This window comes from Nerophis lumbriciformis, linkage group LG11 (assembly GCF_033978685.3).
Source record: "Nerophis lumbriciformis linkage group LG11, RoL_Nlum_v2.1, whole genome shotgun sequence".
In the NCBI taxonomy this organism is placed as follows: Eukaryota; Metazoa; Chordata; class Actinopteri; order Syngnathiformes; family Syngnathidae; genus Nerophis; species Nerophis lumbriciformis.
The window spans coordinates 24,133,745-24,157,626 of record NC_084558.2 but is presented as its reverse complement, the minus strand read 5'-3'; the positions used below and the strand labels follow the sequence as shown (position 1 = coordinate 24,157,626).

Below are 23,882 nucleotides of genomic sequence, written 5' to 3'. Positions count from 1 at the left end.
TGTCTGTGATCGTGCTGCCGCCACCCCAGAAAACAACAGCATAGAACACCGCAGAAGCCACCGCAGTGTTGTAAAAAGTGTGCAGCAGTGACCCACACACCCCGTGTGTAGGGGATTTTGACCCCCCCTGTACACAACAGTTCAATTGTGAGTCCAGTCTCATTTATTGTTGAGGTGAACTCCCAAGTACAAACGTTTGTATTTGAATGAGTCCACTATTTCTATATCTGATCCCTGGGTGGTGGAGCTGACCGCCAGAAGTCAATCACAAGCTATTTTGGGGTTTTTTGTTCTTTTTTTGTTCTGTCCAGCCACTCAGGCAAATCATATTGTTGATGTAGATGCCCATATCTGCTGTACAGATTTACTTTACACAAGAGAAGTGTGTGATATTTCTCGTTTTACTGGTGTTCAAGTGCAGGTGATTACGTGCACACCAGTCGACGAAGCCTGAGACGACTTCTCAGTATTCCTTCTCGCTCCCCTCAGAAACACATCCCACCATTGCGGAGTTGTCCGAGAACTTCTGTAGATGGCAGCGGTTGGAGTCATACCTGAAGTCTGAGGTATAGAGTGTGAAGAGGTAAGGTGAGAGCACTGTGCGTTGGAGAGCCCATGTGCTGCAAACTACCACATCTGAAGAACAGTCACGCAGCCTCACGTCCTACGGCTGGATGGTGTTGAAAGCACTGAAGAAGTCAAAGAACACTACTCTCACCGCACTTCCCGTTGTCTCCAGGTGGGTGAGGTCGATGGCATCATCCAACCCCGATGCCTGGACAGTAAGGTAAACTGCAAGGGGTCCATTGCTGACACTGCGTGCAGAGATGGCTGAGGATGATCCGCTCCATGATCTTAATTAGGTGGGAGGTCAGGGCAACAGGTCTGAAGTGGTTTAGCTCTTTGAGATGAGGTGTTCTAGGGTTTTCAACCACACCGCAGGTCTTCCAGGGTGTGGGGACTTTTTCCAGGCTGAGGCTCAGGTTAAAAATGTAGTGGACCACACCAGTTAACTGGTCCACAAATTCCCTGAGTAGCCTGGAACTGATGCCATCTGAGCCTGTATTTTTCCTGACTTTGTTCCTTTCTAACTCCTTCCTTCCTCACTAGATCCAGACTGATGGAGTGTTGGGTGGTTGATGGCTGGGTGCGGTGAACTGGGCTGGTGGTTTGTGGGGGGGCTGTCTGGGAGGGGTATATTGTGGAGGTGTGGACCATGTTGGGGTGTGAACAGCTGGGACTGATGTGGAGCCAGGGTCATATCTGAAGGTGTTGCAGTAAGGCCAGAGTTAAACCCTTTTGGAAAAAAACATTCAGTTGGTTCTTTAACTCTTGGTCACCAGAAGCTTCTCGACCACTTCCACCTCTTCCATGACCTTGAACTCTGTTTCAGGCTGGTCCACACTTCATGGACCAGCCGTTGTAACAGGTTTTGCTTTGTTTATCACAATTACATGTGGAAATTATTTGGGGATGTAATAAGATCTAATGCTCAATGTCCCTGCTACATAGCTGTTCTTTAACAGTGATGTGATTACACCACTTGTTATTACAGCCCCTATCCTTTCTTCTTACCGCTCTCGGACAAAGTCACAAAAGTGCCACTCTTTGTTGCACAGTCCTGAAGGGATTTAAAAAAAAAAAAAGGTAAGAAAACATTAAAACAAGAATGAAGCATTAAAGAAAACAAAGGAAAATATCAAAGAGCACAGACCTTGACAAACTGCCAAAGCATTTTGGATCTTAATTCGGGTAGACAAAAACATAATTTTTTTTTCTGAAAATAATTTGAATTGAAAATGTAAGAACATTTTAAGAGTTTGTGACCGGTTAACTCAGTTGGTCAGAGTGTGGTGCTAATAACGCCAAGGTCATGGCTTCAACCCCCGTACGGGCCACTGGTTTCTCTTTAGATAGGTTTAACTACAGATCAACAACATTGACTCAATGCTACTTTCTCTATACAAAACACTGTAGGAATACATTTTTAGTGTGACTTGTACTTGACAAACTGACAAAAACTGCAAAATCCCTTTAGATCTTAGTTTGAGTAGACCAAAACAGAATATATTTCCCATGAAGCTCAATGTCTTCCATCCATCCATCCATTTTCTACCGCTTATTCCCTTCGGGGTCGCGGGAGACTATGTCAGCTACAATCGGGCGGAAGGGTGGACAAGTCGCCCCCTCATCACAGAGCTCAATGTCTTGTTCAAACCTAAATACCAAAATAATTTGAGTTGAAAATGTAAGGAAATGATTGGAGCTTGTGGCCAGTTAGCTCAGTTGGTCAGAGCGTGGTGCTAATAACGCCAAGGTCACGGGTTCAACCCCCGTACGGGCCACTGGTTTCTCTTTAGATAGGTTTAACAATATTGAGTCAATGCTACTTTCTTCATATAAAACACTATAGGAATGGATTTTTAGTCTGACTCGTACTTGACAAACTGACAAAAACTGCAAAAGCCCTTTAGATCTTAGTTTGAATAGACCAAAACAGAATATATATTCCCAAAAAGCTCAATGTCTTGTTCAAACCTAAATACCAAAATAATTTGAGTTGAAAATGTAAGGAAATGATTTGAGTTTGTGGCCAGTTAGCTCAGTTGGTCAGAGCGTGGTGCTAATAACGCCAAGGTCACGGGTTCAACCCCTGTACGGGCCACTGGTTTCTCTTTAGATAGGTTTAACAATAGATCAACAAAATTGAGTCAATGCTACTTTCTTCATATAAAACACTGTAGGAATGTACTTTTAGTGTGACTCGTACTTGACAAACTGACAAAAACTGCAAAAGCGCTTTAGATCTTAGTTTGAGTAGACAAAAACAGAATATATTTCCCAAAAGAGCTCAATGTCTTGTTCAAACCTAAATACCAAAATAATTTGAGTTGAAAATGTATGGAAATGATTTGAGTGTGTGGCCAGTTAGCTCAGTTGGTCAGAGCGTGGTGCTAATAACGCCAAGGTCACGGGTTCAACCCCCGTACGGGCCACTAGTTTCTCTTTAGATAGTTTTAACAATAGATCAACAATATTGAGTCAATGCTACTTTCTTCATATAAAACACTGTAGGAATGGATTTTTAGTCTGACTCGTACTTGACAAACTGACAAAAACTGCAAAAGCCCTTTAGATCTTAGTTTGAGTTGACCAAAACAGAATATATTTCCCAAAAAGCTCAATGTCTTGTTCAAACCTAAATACCAAAATAATTTGAGGTGAAAATGTAAGGAAATGGTTTGAGTTTGTGGCCAGTTAGCTCAGTTGGTCAGAGCGTGGTGCTAATAACGCCAAGGTCACGGGTTCAACCCCCGTACGGGCCACTGGTTTCTCTTTAGATAGGTTTAACAATATTGAGTCAAAGCTACTTTCTTCATATAAAACACTGTAGGAATGGATTTTTAGTCTGACTCGTACTTGACAAACTGACAACAACTGCAAAAGCCCTTTAGATCTTAGTTTGAATAGACCAAAACAGAATATATATTCCCAAAAAGCTCAATGTCTTGTTCAAACCTAAATACCAAAATAATTTGAGTTGAAAATGTAAGGAAATGATTTGAGTTTGTGGCCAGTTAGCTCAGTTGGTCAGAGCGTGGTGCTAATAACGCCAAGGTCACGGGTTCAACCCCCGTACGGGCCACTAGTTTCTCTTTAGATAGGTTTAACAATAGATCAACAAAATTGAGTCAATGCTACTTTCTTCATATAAAACACTGTAGGAATGTACTTTTAGTGTGACTCGTACTTGACAAACTGACAAAAACTGCAAAAGCCCTTTAGATCTTAGTTTGAGTAGACAAAAACAGAATATATTTCCCAAAAGAGCTCAATGTCTTGTTCAAACCTAAATACCAAAATAATTTGAGTTGAAAATGTAAGGAAATGATTAGAGTTTGTGGCCAGTTAGCTCAGTTGGTCAGAGCGTGGTGCTAATAACGCCAAGGTCACGGGTTCAACCCCCGTACGGGCCACTGGTTTCTCTTTAGATAGGTTTAACAATAGAGCAACAATATTGAGTCAATGCTACTTTCTTCATATAAAACACTGTAGGAATGGATTTTTAGTCTGACTCGTACTTGACAAACTGACAAAAACTGCAAAAGCCCTTTAGATTTTAGTTTGAGTAGACCAAAACAGAATATATTTCCCAAAAAGCTCAATGTCTTGTTCAAACCTAAATACCAAAATAATTTGAGTTGAAAATGTAAGGAAATGATTTGAGTTTGTGGCCAGTTAGCTCAGTTGGTCAGAGCGTGGTGCTAATAACGACAAGGTCACGGGTTCAACCCCCGTACGGGCCACTGGTTTCTCTTTAGATAGGTTTAACAATATTGAGTCAATGCTACTTTCTTCATATAAAACACTGTAGGAATGGATTTTTAGTCTGACTCGTACTTGACAAACTGACAAAAACTGCAAAAGCCCTTTAGATTTTAGTTTGAGTAGACCAAAACAGAATATATTTCCCAAAAAGCTCAATGTCTTGTTCAAACCTAAATACCAAAATAATTTGAGTTGAAAATGTAAGGAAATTATTTGAGTTTGTGGCCATTTAGCTCAGTTGGTCAGAGCGTGGTGCTAATAACGCCAAGGTCACGGGTTCAACCCCCGTACGGGCCACTGGTTTCTCTTTAGATAGGTTTAACAATAGATCAACAAAATTGAGTCAATGCTACTTTCTTCATATAAAACACTGTAGGAATGTACTTTTAGTGTGACTCGTACTTGACAAAAACTGCAAAAGCCCTTTAGATCTTAGTTTGAGTAGACAAAAATAGAATATATTTCCCAAAAGAGCTCAATGTCTTGTTCAAACCTAAATACCAAAATAATTTGAGTTGAAAATGTATGGAAATGATTTGAGTTTGTGGCCAGTTAGCTCAGTTGGTCAGAGCGTGGTACTAATAACGCCAAGGTCACGAGTTCAACCCCCGTACGGGCCACTGGTTTCTCTTTAGATAGGTTTAACAATATTGAGTCAATGCTACTTTCTTCATATAAAACACTGTAGGAATGGATTTTTAGTCTGACTCGTGCTTGACAAACTGACAACAACTGCAAAAGCCCTTTAGATCTTAGTTTGAGTTGACCAAAACAGAATATATTTCCCAAAAAGCTCAATGTCTTGTTCAAACCTAAATACCAAAATAATTTGAGGTGAAAATGTAAGGCAATGGTTTGAGTTTGTGGCCAGTTAGCTCAGTTGGTCAGAGTGTGGTGCTAATAACGCCAAGGTCACGGGTTCAACCCCCGTACGGGCCACTGGTTTCTCTTTAGATAGGTTTAACAATATTGAGTCAATGCTACTTTCTTCATATAAAACACTGTAGGAATGGATTTTTAGTCTGACTCGTACTTGACAAACTGATAAAAACTGCAAAAGCCCTTTAGATCTTAGTTTGAATAGACCAAAACAGAATATATATTCCCAAAAAGTTCAATGTCTTGTTCAAACCTAAATACCAAAATAATTTGAGTTGAAAATGTAAGGAAATGATTTGAGTTTGTGGCCAGTTAGCTCAGTTGGTCAGAGTGTGGTGCTAATAACGCCAAGGTCATGGGTTCAACCCCCGTACGGGCCACTGGTTTCTCTTTAGATAGGTTTAACAATAGATCAACAAAATTGAGTCAATGCTACTTTCTTCATATAAAACACTGTAGGAATGTACTTTTAGTGTGACTCGTACTTGACAAACTGACAAAAACTGCAAAAGCCCTTTAGATCTTAGTTTGAGTAGACAAAAACAGAATATATTTCCCAAAAGAGCTCAATGTCTTGTTCAAACCTAAATACCAAAATAATTTGAGTTGAAAATGTATGGAAATGATTTGAGTTTGTGGCCAGTTAGCTCAGTTGGTCAGAGCGTGGTGCTAATAACGCCAAGGTCATGTGTTCAACCCCCGTACGGGCCACTAGTTTCTCTTTAGATAGTTTTAACAATAGATCAACAATATTGAGTCAATGCTACTTTCTTCATATAAAACACTGTAGGAATGGATTTTTAGTCTGACTCGTACCTGACAAACTGACAAAAACTGCAAAAGCCCTTTAGATCTTAGTTTGAGTTGACCAAAACAGAATATATTTCCCAAAAAGCTCAATGTCTTGTTCAAACCTAAATACCAAAATAATTTGAGGTGAAAATGTAAGGAAATGGTTTGAGTTTGTGGCCAGTTAGCTCAGTTGGTCAGAGCGTGGTGCTAATAACGCCAAGGTCACGGGTTCAACCCCCGTACCGGCCACTGGTTTCTCTTTAGATAGGTTTAACAATATTGAGTCAATGCTACTTTCTTCATATAAAACACTGTAGGAATGGATTTTTAGTCTGACTCGTACTTGACAAACTGACAACAACTGCAAAAGCCCTTTAGATCTTAGTTTGAATAGACCAAAACAGAATATATATTCCCAAAAAGCTCAATGTCTTGTTCAAACCTAAATACCAAAATAATTTGAGTTGAAAATGTAAGGAAATTATTTGAGTTTGTGGCCAGTTAGCTCAGTTGGTCAGAGCGTGGTGCTAATAACGCCAAGGTCACGGGTTCAACCCCCGTACGGGCCACTAGTTTCTCTTTAGATAGGTTTAACAATAGATAAACAAAATTGAGTCAATGCTACTTTCTTCATATAAAACACTGTAGGAATGTAGTTTTAGTGTGACTCGTACTTGACAAACTGACAAAAACTGCAAAAGCCCTTTAGATCTTAGTTTGAGTAGACAAAAACAGAATATATTTCCCAAAAGAGCTCAATGTCTTGTTCAAACCTAAATACCCAAATAATTTGAGTTGAAAATGTAAGGAAATGATTAGAGTTTGTGGCCAGTTAGCTCAGTTGGTCAGAGCGTGGTGCTAATAACGCCAAGGTCACGGGTTCAACCCCCGTACGGGCCACTGGTTTCTCTTTAGATAGGTTTAACAATAGAGCAACAATATTGAGTCAATGCTACTTTCTTCATATAAAACACTGTAGGAATGGATTTTTAGTCTGACTCTTACTTGACAAACTGACAAAAACTGCAAAAGCCCTTTAGATTTTAGTTTGAGTAGACCAAAACAGAATATATTTCCCAAAAAGCTCAATGTCTTGTTCAAACCTAAATACCAAAATAATTTGAGTTGAAAATGTAAGGAAATGATTTGAGTTTGTGGCCAGTTAGCTCAGTTGGTCAGAGCGTGGTGCTAATAACGAAAAGGTCACGGGTTCAACCCCCGTACGGGCCACTGGTTTCTCTTTAGATAGGTTTAACAATATTGAGTCAATGCTACTTTCTTCATATAAAACACTGTAGGAATGGATTTTTAGTCTGACTCGTACTTGACAAACTGACAAAAACTGCAAAAGCCCTTTAGATTTTAGTTTGAGTAGACCAAAACAGAATATATTTCCCAAAAAGCTCAATGTCTTGTTCAAACCTAAATACCAAAATAATTTGAGTTGAAAATGTAAGGAAATGATTTGAGTTTGTGGCCAGTTAGCTCAGTTGGTCAGAGTGTGGTGCTAATAACGCCAAGGTCATGGGTTCAACCCCCGTACGGGCCACTGGTTTCTCTTTAGATAGGTTTAACAATAGATCAACAAAATTGAGTCAATGCTACTTTCTTCATATAAAACACTGTAGCAATGTACTTTTAGTGTGACTCGTACTTGACAAAATGACAAAAACTGCAAAAGCCCTTTAGATCTTAGTTTGAGTAGACAAAAACAGAATATATTTCCCAAAAGAGCTCAATGTCTTGTTCAAACCTAAATACCAAAATAATTTGAGTTGAAAATGTATGGAAATTATTTGAGTTTGTGGCCAGTTAGCTCAGTTGGTCAGAGCGTGGTGCTAATAACGCCAAGGTCACGGGTTCAACCCCCGTACGGGCCACTGGTTTCTCTTTAGATAGTTTTAACAATAGATCAACAATATTGAGTCAATGCTACTTTCTTCATATAAAACACTGTAGGAATGGATTTTTAGTCTGACTCGTACCTGACAAACTGACAAAAACTGCAAAAGCCCTTTAGATCTTAGTTTGAGTTGACCAAAACAGAATATATTTCCCAAAAAGCTCAATGTCTTGTTCAAACCTAAACACCAAAATAATTTGAGTTGAAAATGTAATGAAATGGTTTGAGTTTGTGGCCAGTTAGCTCAGTTGGTCAGAGCGTGGGGCTAATAACGCCAAGGTCACGGGTTCAACCCCCGTACGGGCCACTGGTTTCTTTTTAGATAGGTTTAACAATATTGAGTCAATGCTACTTTCTTCATATAAAACACTGTAGGAATGGATTTTTAGTCCGACTCGTACTTGACAAACTGACAAAAACTGCAAAAGCCCTTTAGATCTTAGTTTGAATAGACCAAAACAAAATATATATTCCCAAAAAGCTCAATGTCTTGTTCAAACCTAAATACCAAAACAATTTGAGTTGAAAATGTAAGGAAATGTTTTGAGTTTGTGGCCAGTTAGCTCAGTTGGTCAGAGCGTGGTGCTAATAACGCCAAGGTCACGGGTTCAACCCCCGTACGGGCCACTGGTTTCTCTTTAGATAGGTTTAACAATAGATCAACAAAATTGAGTCAATGCTACTTTCTTCATATAAAACACTCTTCATATAAAACACTGTAGGAATGTACTTTTAGTGTGACTCGTACTTGACAAACTGACAAAAACTGCAAAAGCCCTTTAGATCTTAGTTTGAGTAGACAAAAACAGAATATATTTCCCAATAGAGCTCAATGTCTTGTTCAAACCTAAATACCAAAATAATTTGAGTTGAAAATGTATGGAAATGATTTGAGTTTGTGGCCAGTTAGCTCAGTTGGTCAGAGCGTGGTGCTAATAACGCCAAGGTCACGGGTTCAACCCCCGTACGGGCCACTGGTTTCTCTTTAGATAGGTTTAACAATAGATCAACAATATTGAGTCAATGCTACTTTCTTCATATAAAACACTGTAGGAATGGATTTTTAGTCTGACTCGTACTTGACAAACTGACAAAAACTGCAAAAGCCCTTTAGATTTTAGTTTGAGTAGACCAAAACAGAATATATTTCCCAAAAAGCTCAATGTCTTGTTCAAACCTAAATACCAAAATAATTTGAGTTGAAAATGTAAGGAAATGATTTGAGTTAGTGGCCAGTTAGCTCAGTTGGTCAGTGCGTGGTGCTAATAACGCCAAGGTCACGGGTTCAACCCCCGTACGGGCCACTGGTTTCTCTTTAGATAGGTTTAACAATATTGAGTCAATGCTACTTTCTTCATATAAAACACTGTAGGAATGGATTTTTAGTCTGACTCGTACTTGACAAACTGACAAAAACTGCAAAAGCCCTTTAGATCTTAGTTTGATTAGACCAAAACAGAATATATATTCCCAAAAAGCTCAATGTCTTGTTCAAACCTAAATACCAAAATAATTTGAGTTGAAAATGTAAGGAAATGTTTTGAGTTTGTGGCCAGTTAGCTCAGTTGGTCAGAGCGTGGTGCTAATAACGCCAAGGTCACGGGTTCAACCCCCGTACGGGCCACTGGTTTCTCTTTAGATAGGTTTAACAATAGATCAACAAAATTGAGTCAATGCTATTTTCTTCATATAAAACACTGTAGGAATGTACTTTTAGTGTGACTCGTACTTGACAAACTGACAAAAACTGCAAAAGCCCTTTAGATCTTAGTTTGAGTAGACAAAAACAGAATATATTTCCCAAAAGAGCTCAATGTCTTGTTCAAACCTAAATACCAAAATAATTTGAGTTGAAAATGTATGGAAATGATTTGAGTTTGTGGCCAGTTAGCTCAGTTGGTCAGAGCGTGGTGCTAATAACGCCAAGGTCACGGGTTCAACCCCCGTACGGGCCACTGGCTTCTCTTTAGATAGTTTTAACAATAGATCAACAATATTGAGTCAATGCTACTTTCTTCATATAAAACACTGTAGGAATGGATTTTTAGTCAGACTCGTACCTGACAAACTGACAAAAACTGCAAAAGCCCTTTAGATCTTAGTTTGAGTTGACCAAAACAGAATATATTTCCCAAAAAGCTCAATGTCTTGTTCAAACCTAAATACCAAAATAATTTGAGTTGAAAATGTAAGGAAATGGTTTGAGTTTGTGGCCAGTTAGCTCAGTTGGTCAGAGCGTGGTGCTAATAACGCCAAGGTCATGGGTTCAACCCCCGTACGGGCCACTGGTTTCTCTTTAGATAGGTTTAACAATAGATCAACAAAATTGAGTCAATGCTACTTTCTTCATATAAAACACTGTAGCAATGTACTTTTAGTGTGACTCGTACTTGACAAACTGACAAAAACTGCAAAAGCCCTTTAGATCTTAGTTTGAGTAGACAAAAACAGAATATATTTCCCAAAAGAGCTCAATGTCTTGTTCAAACCTAAATACCAAAATAATTTGAGTTGAAAATGTAAGGAAATGATTTGAGTTTGTGGCCAGTTAGCTCAGTTGGTCAGAGCGTGGTGCTAATAACGCCAAGGTCACGGGTTCAACCCCCGTACGGGCCACTGGTTTCTCTTTAGATAGTTTTAACAATAGATCAACAATATTCAGTCAATGCTACTTTCTTCATATAAAACACTGTAGGAATGGATTTTTAGTCCGACTCGTACCTGACAAAAACTGCAAAACCCCTTTAGATCTTAGTTTGAGTTGACCAAAACAGAATATATTTCCCAAAAAGCTCAATGTCTTGTTCAAACCTAAATACCAAAATAATTTGAGTTGAAAATGTAAGGAAATGGTTTGAGTTTGTGGCCAGTTAGCTCAGTTGGTCAGAGCGTGGTGCTAATAACGCCAAGGTCACGGGTTCAACCCCCGTACGGGCCACTGGTTTCTCTTTAGATAGGTTTAACAATAGATCAGCAAAATTGAGTCAATGCTACTTTCTTCATATAAAACACTGTAGCAATGTACTTTTAGTGTGACTCGTACTTGACAAACTGACAAAAACTGCAAAAGCCCTTTAGATCTTAGTTTGAGTAGACAAAAACAGAATATATTTCCCAAAAAAACTCAATGTCTTGTTCAAACCTAAATACCAAAATAATTTGAGGTGAAAATGTAAGGAAATGGTTTGAGTTTGTGGCCAGTTAGCTCAGTTGGTCAGAGCGTGGTGCTAATAACGCCAAGGTCACGTGTTCAACCCCCGTACGGGCCACTAGTTTCTCTTTAGATAGTTTTAACAATAGATCAACAATATTGAGTCAATGCTACTTTCTTCATATAAAACACTGTAGGAATGGATTTTTAGTCTGACTCGTACCTGACAAACTGACAAAAACTGCAAAAGCCCTTTAGATCTTAGTTTGAGTTGACCAAAACAGAATATATTTCCCAAAAAGCTCAATGTCTTGTTCAAACCTAAATACCAAAATAATTTGAGGTGAAAATGTAAGGAAATGGTTTGAGTTTGTGGCCAGTTAGCTCAGTTGGTCAGAGCGTGGTGCTAATAACGCCAAGGCCACGGGTTCAACCCCCGTACCGGCCACTGGTTTCTCTTTAGATAGGTTTAACAATATTGAGTCAATGCTACTTTCTTCATATAAAACACTGTAGGAATGGATTTTTAGTCTGACTCGTACTTGACAAACTGACAACAACTGCAAAAGCCCTTTAGATCTTAGTTTGAATAGACCAAAACAGAATATATATTCCCAAAAAGCTCAATGTCTTGTTCAAACCTAAATACCAAAATAATTTGAGTTGAAAATGTAAGGAAATGATTTGAGTTTGTGGCCAGTTAGCTCAGTTGGTCAGAGCGTGGTGCTAATAACGCCAAGGTCACGGGTTCAACCCCCGTACGGGCCACTAGTTTCTCTTTAGATAGGTTTAACAATAGATAAACAAAATTGAGTCAATGCTACTTTCTTCATATAAAACACTGTAGGAATGTACTTTTAGTGTGACTCGTACTTGACAAACTGACAAAAACTGCAAAAGCCCTTTAGATCTTAGTTTGAGTAGACAAAAACAGAATATATTTCCCAAAAGAGCTCAATGTCTTGTTCAAACCTAAATACCCAATAAATTTGAGTTGAAAATGTAAGGAAATGATTAGAGTTTGTGGCCAGTTAGCTCAGTTGGTCAGAGCGTGGTGCTAATAACGCCAAGGTCACGGGTTCAACCCCCGTACGGGCCACTGGTTTCTCTTTAGATAGGTTTAACAATAGAGCAACAATATTGAGTCAATGCTACTTTCTTCATATAAAACACTGTAGGAATGTACTTTTAGTGTGACTCGTACTTGACAAAATGACAAAAACTGCAAAAGCCCTTTAGATCTTAGTTTGAGTAGACAAAAACAGAATATATTTCCCAAAAGAGCTCAATGTCTTGTTCAAACCTAAATACCAAAATAATTTGAGTTGAAAATGTATGGAAATTATTTGAGTTTGTGGCCAGTTGGCTCAGTTGGTCAGAGCGTGGTGCTAATAACGCCAAGGTCACGGGTTCAACCCCCGTACGGGCCACTGGTTTCTCTTTAGATAGGTTTAACAATAGATCAACAAAATTGAGTCAATGCTACTTTCTTCATATAAAACACTGTAGGAATGTACTTTTAGTGTGACTCGTACTTGACAAACTGACAAAAACTGCAAAAGCCCTTTAGATCTTAGTTTGAGTAGACAAAAACAGAATATATTTCCCAAAAGAGCTCAATGTCTTGTTCAAACCTAAATACCAAAATAATTTGAGTTGAAAATGTATGGAAATGATTTGAGTTTGTGGCCAGTTAGCTCAGTTGGTCAGAGCGTGGTGCTAATAACGCCAAGGTCACGGGTTCAACCCCCGTACGGGCCACTGGCTTCTCTTTAGATAGTTTTAACAATAGATCAACAATATTGAGTCAATGCTACTTTCTTCATATAAAACACTGTAGGAATGGATTTTTAGTCAGACTCGTACCTGACAAACTGACAAAAACTGCAAAAGCCCTTTAGATCTTAGTTTGAGTTGACCAAAACAGAATATATTTCCCAAAAAGCTCAATGTCTTGTTCAAACCTAAATACCAAAATAATTTGAGTTGAAAATGTAAGGAAATGGTTTGAGTTTGTGGCCAGTTAGCTCAGTTGGTCAGAGCGTGGTGCTAATAACGCCAAGGTCACGGGTTCAACCCCCGTACGGGCAACTGGTTTCTCTTTAGATAGGTTTAACAATAGATCAACAAAATTGAGTCAATGCTACTTTCTTCATATAAAACACTGTAGCAATGTACTTTTAGTGTGACTCGTACTTGACAAACTGACAAAAACTGCAAAAGCCCTTTAGATCTTAGTTTGAGTAGACAAAAACAGAATATATTTCCCAAAAGAGCTCAATGTCTTGTTCAAACCTAAATACCAAAATAATTTGAGTTGAAAATGTAAGGAAATGATTTGAGTTTGTGGCCAGTTATCTCAGTTGGTCAGAGCGTGGTGCTAATAACGCCAAGGTCACGGGTTCAACCCCCGTACGGGCCACTGGTTTCTCTTTAGATAGTTTTAACAATAGATCAACAATATTCAGTCAATGCTACTTTCTTCATATAAAACACTGTAGGAATGGATTTTTAGTGTGACTCGTACCTGACAAAAACTGCAAAAGCCCTTTAGATCTTAGTTTGAGTTGACCAAAACAGAATATATTTCCCAAAAAGCTCAATGTCTTGTTCAAACCTAAATACCAAAATAATTTTAGTTGAAAATGTAAGGAAATGGTTTGAGTTTGTGGCCAGTTAGCTCAGTTGGTCAGAGCGTGGTGCTAATAACGCCAAGGTCACGGGTTCAACCCCCGTACGGGCCACTGGTTTCTCTTTAGATAGGTTTAACAATAGATCAGCAAAATTGAGTCAATGCTACTTTCTTCATATAAAACACTGTAGCAATGTACTTTTAGTGTGACTCGTACTTGACAAACTGACAAAAACTGCAAAAGCCCTTTAGATCTTAGTTTGAGTAGACAAAAACAGAATATATTTCCCAAAAAAACTCAATGTCTTGTTCAAACCTAAATACCAAAATAATTTGAGTTGAAAATGTAAGGAAATGATTTGAGTTTGTGGCCAGTTAGCTCAGTTGGTCAGGGCGTGGTGCTAATAACGCCAAGGTCACGGGTTCAACCCCCGTACGGGCCACTGGTTTCTGTTTAGATAGTTTTAACAATAGATCAACAATATTGAGTCAATGTTACTTTCTTCATATAAAACACTGTAGGAATGGATTTTTTGTCTGACTCGTACTTGACAAACTGACAACAACTGCAAAAGCCCTTTAGATATTAGTTTGAGTTGACCAAAACAGAATATATTTCCCAAAAAGTTCAATGTCTTGTTCAAACCGAAATACCAAAATAATTTGAGTTGAAAATGTAAGTAAATGATGTGAGTTTGTGGCCAGTTAGCTCAGTTGGTCAGAGCGTGGTGCTAATAACGCCAAGGTCACGGGTTCAACCCCCTTACGGGCCACTGGTTTCTCTTTAGATAGGTTTAACAATAGATCAACAATATTGAGTCAATGCTACTTTCTTCATATAAAACATTGTAGGAATGGATTTTTAGTGTGACTCGTACTTGACAAACTGACAAAAACTGCAAAAGCCTTTTAGATCTTAGTTTGAGTAGACCACAACAGAATTTTTTTTCCTAGGAACTCAATGTCCTGTTCAAATCTAAATACCAAAATAATTTGAGTTGAAAATGTAAGGAAATTTAGAAAATTTGTGGCCGGTTAGCTTGGTTGGTCAGAGCGTGGTGCTAACAACGCCAAGGTCATGTGTTCAACCCCAATATGGAACATGAGTTTCCTTTTAAAGAGTTTTAACTATGGATCAACAACCATGACTCAATGCTACTTTTTCTATATAAAACACTGTAGGAATGGATTTTTAGTGTAATTCGTACTTGACAAACAGACAAAAACTGCAAGAGCACTTTAGATCTTAGTTTGAGTAGACCAAAACACTTGTTTTTTTCCTAGGAACTCAATGTTTTGTTCAAATCTAAATACCAAAATAGTTTGAGTTGAAAATGTAAGTAAATGGTTTGAGTTTGTGGCCAGTTAGCTCAGTTGGTCATAGCGTGGTGCTAATAACGCCAAGGTCACGGGTTCAACCCCCGTACGGGCCACTGGTTTCTCTTTAGATAGGTTTAACAATATTGAGTCAATGCTACTTTCTTCATATAAAACACTGTAGGAATGGATTTTTAGTCTGACTCTTACTTGACAAACTGACAAAAACTGCAAAAGCCCTTTAGATCTTAGTTTGAATAGACCAAAACCGAATATATATTCCCAAAAAGCTCAATGTCTTGTTCAAACCTAAATACCAAAATAATTTGAGTTGAAAATGTAAGGAAATGTTTTGAGTTTGTGGCCAGTTAGCTCAGTTGGTCAGAGTGTGGTGCTAATAACGCCAAGGTCACGGGTTCAACCCCCGTACGGGCCACTGGTTTCTCTTTAGATAGGTTTAACAATAGATAAACAAAATTGAGTCAATGCTACTTTCTTCATATAAAACACTGTAGGAATGTACTTTTAGTGTGACTCGTACTTGACAAACTGACAAAAACTGCAAAAGCCCTTTAGATTTTAGTTTGAGTAGACAAAAACAGAATATATTTCCCAATAGAGCTCAATGTCTTGTTCAAACCTAAATACCAAAATAATTTGAGTTGAAAATGTATGGAAATGTTTTGAGTTTGTGGCCAGTTAGCTCAGTTGGTCAGAGCGTGGTGCTAATAACGCCAAGGTCACGGGTTCAACCCCCGTACGGGCCACTGGTTTCTCTTTAGATAGGTTTAACAATAGATCAACAATATTGAGTCAATGCTACTTTCTTCATATAAAACACTGTAGGAATGTACTTTTAGTCTGACTCGTACTTGACAAACTGACAAAAACTGCAAAAGCCCTTTAGATTTTAGTTTGAGTAGACCAAAACAGAATATATTTCCCAAAAAGCTCAATGTCTTGTTCAAACCTAACTACCAAAATAATTTGAGTTGAAAATTTAAGGAAATGATTTGAGTTTGTGGCCAGTTAGCTCAGTTGGTCAGAGCGTGGTGCTAATAACGCCAAGGTCACGGGTTCAACCCCCGTACGGGCCACTGGTTTCTCTTTAGATAGGTTTAACAATATTGAGTCAATGCTACTTTCTTCATATAAAACACTGTAGGAATGGATTTTTAGTCCGACTCGTACTTGACAAACTGACAAAAACTGCAAAAGCCCTTTAGATCTTAGTTTGAATAGACCAAAACAGAATATATATTCCCAAAAAGCTCAATGTCTTGTTCAAACCTAAATACCAAAATAATTTGAGTTGAAAATGTAAGGAAATGTTTTGAGTTTGTGGCCAGTTAGCTCAGTTGGTCAGAGTGTGGTGCTAATAACGCCAAGGTCATGGGTTCAACCCCCGTACGGGCCACTGGTTTCTCTTTAGATAGGTTTAACAATAGATCAACAAAATTGAGTCAATGCTACTTTCTTCGTATAAAACACTGTAGGAATGTACTTTTAGTGTGACTCGTACTTGACAAACGGCCAAAACTGCAAAAGCCCTTTAGATCTTAGTTTGAGTAGACAAAAACAGAATATATTTCCCAAAAGAGCTCAATGTCTTGTTCAAACCTAAATACCAAAATAATTTGAGTTGAAAATGTATGGAAATGATTTGAGTTTGTGGCCAGTTAGCTCAGTTGGTCAGAGCGTGGTGCTAATAACGCCAAGGTCACGGGTTGAACCCCCGTACGGGCCACTGGTTTCTCTTTAGATAGTTTTAACAATAGATCAACAATATTGAGTCAATGCTACTTTCTTCATATAAAACACTGTAGGAATGGATTTTTAGTCTGACTCGTACCTGACAAACTGACAAAAACTGCAAAAGCCCTTTAGATCTTAGTTTGAGTTGACCAAAACGGAATATATTTCCCAAAAAGCTCAATGTCTTGTTCAAACCTAAATACCAAAATAATTTGAGTTGAAAATGTAAGGAAATGGTTTGAGTTTGTGGCCAGTTAGCTCAGTTGGTCAGAGCGTGGTGCTAATAACACCAAGGTCACGGGTTCAACCCCCGTACGGGCCACTGGTTTCTCTTTAGATAGGTTTAACAATAGATCAACAAAATTGAGTCAATGCTACTTTCTTCATATAAAACACTGTAGCAATGTACTTTTAGTGTGACTCGTACTTGACAAACTGACAAAAACTGCAAAAGCCCTTTAGATCTTAGTTTGAGTAGACAAAAACAGAATATATTTCCCAAAAGAGCTCAATGTCTTGTTCAAACCTAAATACCAAAATAATTTGAGTTGAAAATGTAAGGAAATGATTTGAGTTTGTGGCCAGTTAGCTCAGTTGGTCAGAGCGTGGTGCTAATAACGCCAAGGTCACGGGTTCAACCCCTGTACGTGCCACTGGTTTCTCTTTAAATAGTTTTAACATTAGATCAACAATATTGAGTCAATGCTACTTTCTTCATATAAAACACTCTAGGAATGGATTTTTAGTCCGACTCGTACTTGACAAACTGACAAAAACTGCAAAGGCCCTTTAGATCTTAGTTTGAGTAGACCAAAACAGAATATATTTCCCAAAAAGCTCAATGTCTTGTTCAAACCTAAATACCAAAATAATTTGAGTTGAAAATGTAAGGAAATGGTTTGTGTTTGTGGCCAGTTAGCTCAGTTGGTCAGAGCGTGGTGCTAATAAAGCCAAGGTCACGGGTTCAACCCCCGTAAGGGCCACTGGTTTCTCTTTAGATAGGTTTAACAATAGATCAACAATATTGAGTCAATGCTACTTTCTTCATATAAAACATTGTAGGAATGGATTTTTAGTGTGACTCGTACTTGACAAACTGACAAAAACTGCAAAAGCCTTTTAGATCTTAGTTTGAGTAGACCACAACAGAATTTTTTTTCCTAGGAACTCAATGTCCTGTTCAAATCTAAATACCAAAATAATTTGAGTTGAAAATGTAAGGAAATTTAGAAAATTTGTGGCCGGTTAGCTTGGTTGGTCAGAGCGTGGTGCTAACAACGCCAAGGTCATGTGTTCAACCCCAATATGGAACATGAGTTTCCTTTTAAAGAGTTTTAACTATAGATCAACAACCATGACTCAATGCTACTTTTTCTATATAAAACACTGTAGGAATGGATTTTTAGTGTAATTCGTACTTGACAAACAGACAAAAACTGCAAGAGCACTTTAGATTTTAGTTTGAGTAGACCAAAACACTTGTTTTTTTCCTAGGAACTCAATGTTTTGTTCAAATCTAAATACCAAAATAATTTGAGTTGAAAATGTAAGGAAATTTAGAAAGTTTGTGGCCAGTTAGCTCAGTTGTTCAGAGCGTGGTGCTAATAACGCCAAGGTCATGTGTTCAACCCCCATACAGGCCACTGGTTTTCCTTTAAAGAGGATTAACTATAGATTAACAACATTGACTCAATGCTGCTTTCTGTCTATGAAACACTGTAGGAACATATTCTTAGTGTCACTCATACTTGATAAACTGGCAAAAGCACTTTGGATCTTAGTTTGAGTAGACCAAAACAGATTTTTTTTTTCCTAGGAACTCAATGTCTTGTTCAAATGAAAATACCAAATTAATTTAAGTTGAAAATGTAAGGAAATTTAGGAAGATTGTGGCTGGTTAGCTCAGTTGGCCAGAACGAGGTACTCGAAACGCAGAGGTCATGGGTTCAACCCGGGTACAGGCAGCTGATTTCTTGTTAAGAAGTTTATCTACAGATCAATAACATGAATTCAATGCTATTTCTTTTCTGTATATGAAACACTGTATGAATGACTTTTTAGTGTGAGTTGTACTTGACAAACTTCCAAAAACTGCCAGAGTGTTTTGTACCTTAGTTCGAGTAGACAAAAACAGACTAAATTTTTTCATAACTCATTGTCATATTCAAATCTAAATACATCCATCCATTTTCTTCCGCTTGTCCCTTTTGAGGTCGTGGGGGGTTCAGGAGCCCATCTCAGCTGCATTTGGGCAGAAGGCGGGGTAATTCGCAGATCGAAATACATACCAAAATAATTTGAATTGAAAATGTGAGGACATTTTCAGATTTTGTGGCCGGTTACCTCAGTTGGTCAGAGCGTGGTGCTAAAAATGCCAAGGTCATGGGTTCAACCGTCATACAGGCCACTGGTTTCTCTTTAAAGAGGATTAACAACATTGACTCAATGCTACTTTCTGTCTATAAAACACTGTAGGAATGGATTTTAGTGTGACTCATACTTGACCAACTGACAAAAACTGCCAAAGCTCGTTGGATCTTAGTTTGAGTAGACCAAAACAGATTTTTTTTTCTTTCTAGGAACTCAATGTCCTGTTTAAATCTAAATACCAAAATAATTTAAGTTGAAAATGTATGGAAATTTTGAAAGTTTGTGGCCGGTTAGCTCAGTTGGTCAGAGCGTGGTGCAAATAACACCAATGTCATGGATTCAACCCCCATACAGGCCACTGGTTTCCCTTTAAAGAGGTCTAACTATAGATTAACAACATTGACTCAATGCTGCTTTCTGTCTGTAAAACACTGTAGGAATGGATTTTTAGTGTCACTCATACTTGATAAACTGACAAAAACTGCAAAAGCACTTTAGATCTTAGTTTGAGTAGACCAAAACATTTTTTTTTTTCCGAGGAACTCAATGTTTTGTTCAAATCTAAAGACCAAAATAATTTGAGTTGAAAATGTAAGGAAATTTAAAATGTTTGTGGCCGGTTAGCTCAGTTGGTCAGAGCGTGGTGCTAATAACGCCAAGGTCACGGGTTCAACCCCCGTACGGGCCACTGGTTTCTCTTTAGATAGTTTTAACATTAGATCAACAATATTGAGTCAATGCTACTTTCTTCATATAAAACACTGTAGGAATGGATTTTTAGTCCGACTCGTACTTGACAAACTGACAAAAACTGCAAAGGCCCTTTAGATCTTAGTTTGAATAGACCAAAACAGAATATATTTCCCAAAAAGCTCAATGTCTTGTTCAAACCTAAATACCAAAATAATTTGAGTTGAAAATGTAAGGAAATGGTTTGAGTTTGTGGCCAGTTAGCTCAGTTGGTCAGAGCGTGGTGCTAATAACGCCAAGGTCACGGGTTCAACCCCCGTACGGGCCACTGGTTTCTCTTTAGATAGGTTTAACAATAGATCCACAATATTGAGTCAATGCTACTTTCTTCATATAAAACACTGTAGGAATGGATTTTTAGTCTGACTCGTACTTGACAAACTGACAAAAACTGCAAAAGCCCTTTAGATTTTAGTTTGAGTAGACCAAAACAGAATATATTTCTCAAAAAGCTCAATGTCTTGTTCAAACCTAAATACCAAAATAATTTGAGTTGAAAATGTAAGGAAATGATTTGAGTTTGTGGCCAGTTAGCTCAGTTGGTCAGAGCGTGGTGCTAATAACGCCAAGGTCACGGGTTCAACCCCCGTACGGGCCACTGGTTTCTCTTTAGATAGGTTTAACAATATTGAGTCAATGCTACTTTCTTCATATAAAACACTGTAGGAATGGATTTTTAGTCTGACTCGTACTTGACAAACTGACAAAAACTGCAAAAGCCCTTTAGATCTTAGTTTGAATAGACCAAAACAGAATATATATTCCCAAAAAGCTCAATGTCTTGTTCAAACCTAAATACCAAAATAATTTGAGTTGAAAATGTAAGGAAATGTTTTGAGTTTGTGGCCAGTTAGCTCAGTTGGTCAGAGCGTGGTGCTAATAACGCCAAGGTCACGGGTTCAACCTCTGTACGGGCCACTGGTTTCTCTTTAGATAGGTTTAACAATAGATCAACAAAATTGAGTCAATGCTACTTTCTTCATATAAAACACTGTAGGAATGTACTTTTAGTGTGACTCGTACTTGACAAACTGACAAAAACTGCAAAAGCCCTTTAGATCTTAGTTTGAGTAGACAAAAACAGAATATATTTCCCAAAAGAGCTCAATGTCTTGTTCAAACCTAAATACCAAAATAATTTGAGTTGAAAATGTATGGAAATGATTTGAGTTTGTGGCCAGTTAGCTCAGTTGGTCAGAGCGTGGTGCTAATAACGCCAAGGTCACGGGTTCAACCCCCGTACGGGCCACTGGTTTCTCTTTAGATAGTTTTAACAATAGATCAACAATATTGAGTCAATGCTACTTTCTTCATATAAAACACTGTAGGAATGGATTTTTAGTCTGACTCGTACCTGACAAACTGACAAAAACTGCAAAAGCCCTTTAGATCTTAGTTTGAGTTGACCAAAACGGAATATATTTCCCAAAAAGCTCAATGTCTTGTTCAAACCTAAATACCAAAATAATTTGAGTTGAAAATGTAAGGAAATGGTTTGAGTTTGTGGCCAGTTAGCTCAGTTGGTCAGAGCGTGGTGCTAATAACGCCAAGGTCACGGGTTCAACCCCCGTACTGGCCACTGGTTTCTCTTTAGATAGGTTTAACAATAGATCAACAAAATTGAGTCAATGCTACTTTCTTCATATAAAACACTGTAGCAATGTACTTTTAGTGTGACTCGTACTTGACAAACTGACAAAAACTGCAAAAGCCCTTTAGATCTTAGTTTGAGTAGACAAAAACAGAATATATTTCCCAAAAGAGCTCAATGTCTTGTTCAAACCTAAATACCAAAATAATTTGAGTTGAAAATGTAAGGAAATGATTTGAGTTTGTGGCCATTTAGCTCAGTTGGTCAGAACGTTGTGCTAATAACGCCAAGGTCACGGGTTCAACCCCCGTACGGGCCACTGGTTTCTCTTTAGATAGTTTTAACAATAGATCAACAATATTGAGTCAATGCTACTTTCTTCATATAAAACACTGTAGGAATGGATTTTTAGTCTGACTCGTACTTGACAAACTGACAAAAACTGCAAAAGCCCTTTAGATATTAGTTTGAGTTGACCAAAACAGAATATATTTCCCAAAAAGCTCAATGTCTTGTTCAAACCTAAATACCAAAATAATTTGAGTTGAAAATGTAAGGAAATGATTTGAGTTTGTGGCCAGTTAGCTCAGTTGGTCAGAGCGTGGTGCTAATAACGCCAAGGTCACGGGTTCAACCCCCGTACGGGCCACTGGTTTCTCTTTAGATAGTTTTAACATTAGATCAACAATATTGAGTCAATGCTACTTTCTTCATATAAAACACTATAGGAATGGATTTTTAATCCGACTCGTACTTGACAAACTGACAAAAACTGCAAAGGCCCTTTAGATCTTAGTTTGAGTAGACCAAAACAGAATATATTTCCCAAAAAGCTCAATGTCTTGTTCAAACCTAAATACCAAAATAATTTGAGTTGAAAATGTAAGGAAATGGTTTGAGTTTGTGGCCAGTTAGCTCAGTTGGTCAGAGCGCGGTGCTAATAATGCCAAGGTCACGGGTTCAACCCACGTACGGGCCACTGGTTTCTCTTTAGATAGGTTTAACAATAGATCAACAATATTGAGTCAATGCTACTTTCTTCATATAAAACATTGTAGGAATGGGTTTTTAGTGTGACTCGTACTTGACAAACTGACAAAAACTGCAAAAGCCTTTTAGATCTTAGTTTGAGTAGACCACAACAGAATTTTTTTTCCTAGGAACTCAATGTCCTGTTCAAATCTAAATACCAAAATAATTTGAGTTGAAAATGTAAGGAAATTTAGAAAATGTGTGGCCGGTTAGCTTGGTTGGTCAGAGCGTGGTGCTAACAACGCCAAGGTCATGTGTTCAACCCCAATATGGAACATGAGTTTCCTTTTAAAGAGTTTTAACTATAGATCAACAACCATGACTCAATGCTACTTTTTCTATATAAAACACTGTAGGAATGGATTTTTAGTGTAATTCGTACTTGACAAACAGACAAAAACTGCAAGAGCACTTTAGATCTTAGTTTGAGTAGACCAAAACACTTGTTTTTTTCCTAGGAACTCAATGTTTTGTTCAAATCTAAATACCAAAATAATTTGAGTTGAAAATGTAAGGAAATTTAGAAAGTTTGTGGCCAGTTAGCTCAGTTGGTCAGAGCGTGGTGCTAATAACGCCAAGGTCATGTGTTCAACCCCCATACAGGCCACTGGTTTTCCTTTAAAGAGGAATAACTATAGATTAACAACATTGACTCAATTCTGCTTTCTGTCTATGAAACACTGTAGGAACATATTCTTAGTGTCACTCATACTTGATAAACTGGCAAAAGCACTTTGGATCTTAGTTTGAGTAGACCAAAACAGATTTTTTTTTTTCCTAGGAACTCAATGTCTTGTTCAAATGAAAATACCAAATTAATTTAAGTTGAAAATGTAAGGAAATTTAGGAAGATTGTGGCTGGTTAGCTCAGTTGGCCAGAACGAGGTGCTCGAAACGCAGAGGTCATGGGTTCAACCCGGGTACAGGCAGCTGGTTTCTTGTTAAGAAGTTTATCTACAGATCAACAACATGAATTCAATGCTATTTCTTTTCTGTATATGAAACACTGTATGAATGACTTTTTAGTGTGAGTTGTACTTGACAAACTTCCAAAAACTGCCAGAGCGTTTTGTACCTTAGTTCGAATAGACAAAAACAGACTAAATTTTTTCATAACTCATTGTCATATTCAAATCTAAATACATCCATCCATTTTCTTCCGCTTGTCCCTTTTGAGGTCGTGGGGGGTTCAGGAGCCCATCTCAGCTGCATTTGGGCGGAAGGCGGGGTAATTCGCAGATCGAAATACATACCAAAATAATTTGAATTGAAAATGTGAGGACATTTTCAGATTTTGTGGCCGGTTACCTCAGTTGGTCAGAGCGTGTTGCTAATAATGCCAAGGTCATGGGTTCAACCGTCATACAGGCCACTGGTTTCT

At 38.0% G+C, this 23,882-nt stretch overlaps 1 protein-coding gene and 49 non-coding genes across 50 annotated transcripts in view; all 50 read left to right on the top strand.

Moving 5' to 3' along the window:
- myo15b (myosin XVB) overlaps nt 1-23,882 on the top strand; it is a 194,484-nt gene that overhangs the window by 41,016 nt on the left and 129,586 nt on the right. The window lies entirely within an intron of this gene.
- On the top strand, nt 2,272-2,345 carry trnai-aau (transfer RNA isoleucine (anticodon AAU)). Its single transcript has one exon. It is a non-coding gene; the product is annotated as a tRNA-Ile (tRNA).
- On the top strand, nt 2,592-2,665 carry trnai-aau (transfer RNA isoleucine (anticodon AAU)). Its single transcript has one exon. It is a non-coding gene; the product is annotated as a tRNA-Ile (tRNA).
- trnai-aau (transfer RNA isoleucine (anticodon AAU)) lies at nt 2,923-2,996 on the top strand. Its single transcript has one exon. It is a non-coding gene; the product is annotated as a tRNA-Ile (tRNA).
- trnai-aau (transfer RNA isoleucine (anticodon AAU)) lies at nt 3,253-3,326 on the top strand. Its single transcript has one exon. It is a non-coding gene; the product is annotated as a tRNA-Ile (tRNA).
- trnai-aau (transfer RNA isoleucine (anticodon AAU)) lies at nt 3,573-3,646 on the top strand. Its single transcript has one exon. It is a non-coding gene; the product is annotated as a tRNA-Ile (tRNA).
- On the top strand, nt 3,904-3,977 carry trnai-aau (transfer RNA isoleucine (anticodon AAU)). The gene has a single exon. It is a non-coding gene; the product is annotated as a tRNA-Ile (tRNA).
- Nucleotides 4,234-4,307, top strand: trnai-aau (transfer RNA isoleucine (anticodon AAU)). The gene has a single exon. It is a non-coding gene; the product is annotated as a tRNA-Ile (tRNA).
- On the top strand, nt 4,553-4,626 carry trnai-aau (transfer RNA isoleucine (anticodon AAU)). The gene has a single exon. It is a non-coding gene; the product is annotated as a tRNA-Ile (tRNA).
- On the top strand, nt 5,195-5,268 carry trnai-aau (transfer RNA isoleucine (anticodon AAU)). Its single transcript has one exon. It is a non-coding gene; the product is annotated as a tRNA-Ile (tRNA).
- On the top strand, nt 5,515-5,588 carry trnai-aau (transfer RNA isoleucine (anticodon AAU)). Its single transcript has one exon. It is a non-coding gene; the product is annotated as a tRNA-Ile (tRNA).
- On the top strand, nt 6,176-6,249 carry trnai-aau (transfer RNA isoleucine (anticodon AAU)). Its single transcript has one exon. It is a non-coding gene; the product is annotated as a tRNA-Ile (tRNA).
- Nucleotides 6,496-6,569, top strand: trnai-aau (transfer RNA isoleucine (anticodon AAU)). The gene has a single exon. It is a non-coding gene; the product is annotated as a tRNA-Ile (tRNA).
- trnai-aau (transfer RNA isoleucine (anticodon AAU)) lies at nt 6,827-6,900 on the top strand. Its single transcript has one exon. It is a non-coding gene; the product is annotated as a tRNA-Ile (tRNA).
- Nucleotides 7,476-7,549, top strand: trnai-aau (transfer RNA isoleucine (anticodon AAU)). The gene has a single exon. It is a non-coding gene; the product is annotated as a tRNA-Ile (tRNA).
- Nucleotides 7,807-7,880, top strand: trnai-aau (transfer RNA isoleucine (anticodon AAU)). The gene has a single exon. It is a non-coding gene; the product is annotated as a tRNA-Ile (tRNA).
- trnai-aau (transfer RNA isoleucine (anticodon AAU)) lies at nt 8,137-8,210 on the top strand. The gene has a single exon. It is a non-coding gene; the product is annotated as a tRNA-Ile (tRNA).
- On the top strand, nt 8,457-8,530 carry trnai-aau (transfer RNA isoleucine (anticodon AAU)). The gene has a single exon. It is a non-coding gene; the product is annotated as a tRNA-Ile (tRNA).
- On the top strand, nt 8,804-8,877 carry trnai-aau (transfer RNA isoleucine (anticodon AAU)). Its single transcript has one exon. It is a non-coding gene; the product is annotated as a tRNA-Ile (tRNA).
- trnai-aau (transfer RNA isoleucine (anticodon AAU)) lies at nt 9,134-9,207 on the top strand. Its single transcript has one exon. It is a non-coding gene; the product is annotated as a tRNA-Ile (tRNA).
- Nucleotides 9,454-9,527, top strand: trnai-aau (transfer RNA isoleucine (anticodon AAU)). Its single transcript has one exon. It is a non-coding gene; the product is annotated as a tRNA-Ile (tRNA).
- Nucleotides 9,785-9,858, top strand: trnai-aau (transfer RNA isoleucine (anticodon AAU)). Its single transcript has one exon. It is a non-coding gene; the product is annotated as a tRNA-Ile (tRNA).
- Nucleotides 10,115-10,188, top strand: trnai-aau (transfer RNA isoleucine (anticodon AAU)). The gene has a single exon. It is a non-coding gene; the product is annotated as a tRNA-Ile (tRNA).
- Nucleotides 10,446-10,519, top strand: trnai-aau (transfer RNA isoleucine (anticodon AAU)). The gene has a single exon. It is a non-coding gene; the product is annotated as a tRNA-Ile (tRNA).
- trnai-aau (transfer RNA isoleucine (anticodon AAU)) lies at nt 10,768-10,841 on the top strand. Its single transcript has one exon. It is a non-coding gene; the product is annotated as a tRNA-Ile (tRNA).
- Nucleotides 11,099-11,172, top strand: trnai-aau (transfer RNA isoleucine (anticodon AAU)). The gene has a single exon. It is a non-coding gene; the product is annotated as a tRNA-Ile (tRNA).
- On the top strand, nt 11,429-11,502 carry trnai-aau (transfer RNA isoleucine (anticodon AAU)). The gene has a single exon. It is a non-coding gene; the product is annotated as a tRNA-Ile (tRNA).
- trnai-aau (transfer RNA isoleucine (anticodon AAU)) lies at nt 11,749-11,822 on the top strand. The gene has a single exon. It is a non-coding gene; the product is annotated as a tRNA-Ile (tRNA).
- On the top strand, nt 12,080-12,153 carry trnai-aau (transfer RNA isoleucine (anticodon AAU)). The gene has a single exon. It is a non-coding gene; the product is annotated as a tRNA-Ile (tRNA).
- Nucleotides 12,411-12,484, top strand: trnai-aau (transfer RNA isoleucine (anticodon AAU)). Its single transcript has one exon. It is a non-coding gene; the product is annotated as a tRNA-Ile (tRNA).
- trnai-aau (transfer RNA isoleucine (anticodon AAU)) lies at nt 12,742-12,815 on the top strand. Its single transcript has one exon. It is a non-coding gene; the product is annotated as a tRNA-Ile (tRNA).
- trnai-aau (transfer RNA isoleucine (anticodon AAU)) lies at nt 13,071-13,145 on the top strand. Its single transcript has one exon. It is a non-coding gene; the product is annotated as a tRNA-Ile (tRNA).
- On the top strand, nt 13,403-13,476 carry trnai-aau (transfer RNA isoleucine (anticodon AAU)). The gene has a single exon. It is a non-coding gene; the product is annotated as a tRNA-Ile (tRNA).
- trnai-aau (transfer RNA isoleucine (anticodon AAU)) lies at nt 13,725-13,798 on the top strand. The gene has a single exon. It is a non-coding gene; the product is annotated as a tRNA-Ile (tRNA).
- On the top strand, nt 14,056-14,129 carry trnai-aau (transfer RNA isoleucine (anticodon AAU)). The gene has a single exon. It is a non-coding gene; the product is annotated as a tRNA-Ile (tRNA).
- Nucleotides 14,386-14,459, top strand: trnai-aau (transfer RNA isoleucine (anticodon AAU)). Its single transcript has one exon. It is a non-coding gene; the product is annotated as a tRNA-Ile (tRNA).
- On the top strand, nt 15,046-15,119 carry trnai-aau (transfer RNA isoleucine (anticodon AAU)). The gene has a single exon. It is a non-coding gene; the product is annotated as a tRNA-Ile (tRNA).
- trnai-aau (transfer RNA isoleucine (anticodon AAU)) lies at nt 15,366-15,439 on the top strand. The gene has a single exon. It is a non-coding gene; the product is annotated as a tRNA-Ile (tRNA).
- On the top strand, nt 15,697-15,770 carry trnai-aau (transfer RNA isoleucine (anticodon AAU)). The gene has a single exon. It is a non-coding gene; the product is annotated as a tRNA-Ile (tRNA).
- trnai-aau (transfer RNA isoleucine (anticodon AAU)) lies at nt 16,027-16,100 on the top strand. Its single transcript has one exon. It is a non-coding gene; the product is annotated as a tRNA-Ile (tRNA).
- trnai-aau (transfer RNA isoleucine (anticodon AAU)) lies at nt 16,347-16,420 on the top strand. The gene has a single exon. It is a non-coding gene; the product is annotated as a tRNA-Ile (tRNA).
- Nucleotides 16,677-16,750, top strand: trnai-aau (transfer RNA isoleucine (anticodon AAU)). The gene has a single exon. It is a non-coding gene; the product is annotated as a tRNA-Ile (tRNA).
- Nucleotides 17,007-17,080, top strand: trnai-gau (transfer RNA isoleucine (anticodon GAU)). Its single transcript has one exon. It is a non-coding gene; the product is annotated as a tRNA-Ile (tRNA).
- trnai-aau (transfer RNA isoleucine (anticodon AAU)) lies at nt 19,743-19,816 on the top strand. Its single transcript has one exon. It is a non-coding gene; the product is annotated as a tRNA-Ile (tRNA).
- trnai-aau (transfer RNA isoleucine (anticodon AAU)) lies at nt 20,073-20,146 on the top strand. Its single transcript has one exon. It is a non-coding gene; the product is annotated as a tRNA-Ile (tRNA).
- Nucleotides 20,403-20,476, top strand: trnai-aau (transfer RNA isoleucine (anticodon AAU)). The gene has a single exon. It is a non-coding gene; the product is annotated as a tRNA-Ile (tRNA).
- Nucleotides 21,054-21,127, top strand: trnai-aau (transfer RNA isoleucine (anticodon AAU)). Its single transcript has one exon. It is a non-coding gene; the product is annotated as a tRNA-Ile (tRNA).
- trnai-aau (transfer RNA isoleucine (anticodon AAU)) lies at nt 21,384-21,457 on the top strand. The gene has a single exon. It is a non-coding gene; the product is annotated as a tRNA-Ile (tRNA).
- Nucleotides 22,045-22,118, top strand: trnai-aau (transfer RNA isoleucine (anticodon AAU)). The gene has a single exon. It is a non-coding gene; the product is annotated as a tRNA-Ile (tRNA).
- Nucleotides 23,035-23,108, top strand: trnai-aau (transfer RNA isoleucine (anticodon AAU)). Its single transcript has one exon. It is a non-coding gene; the product is annotated as a tRNA-Ile (tRNA).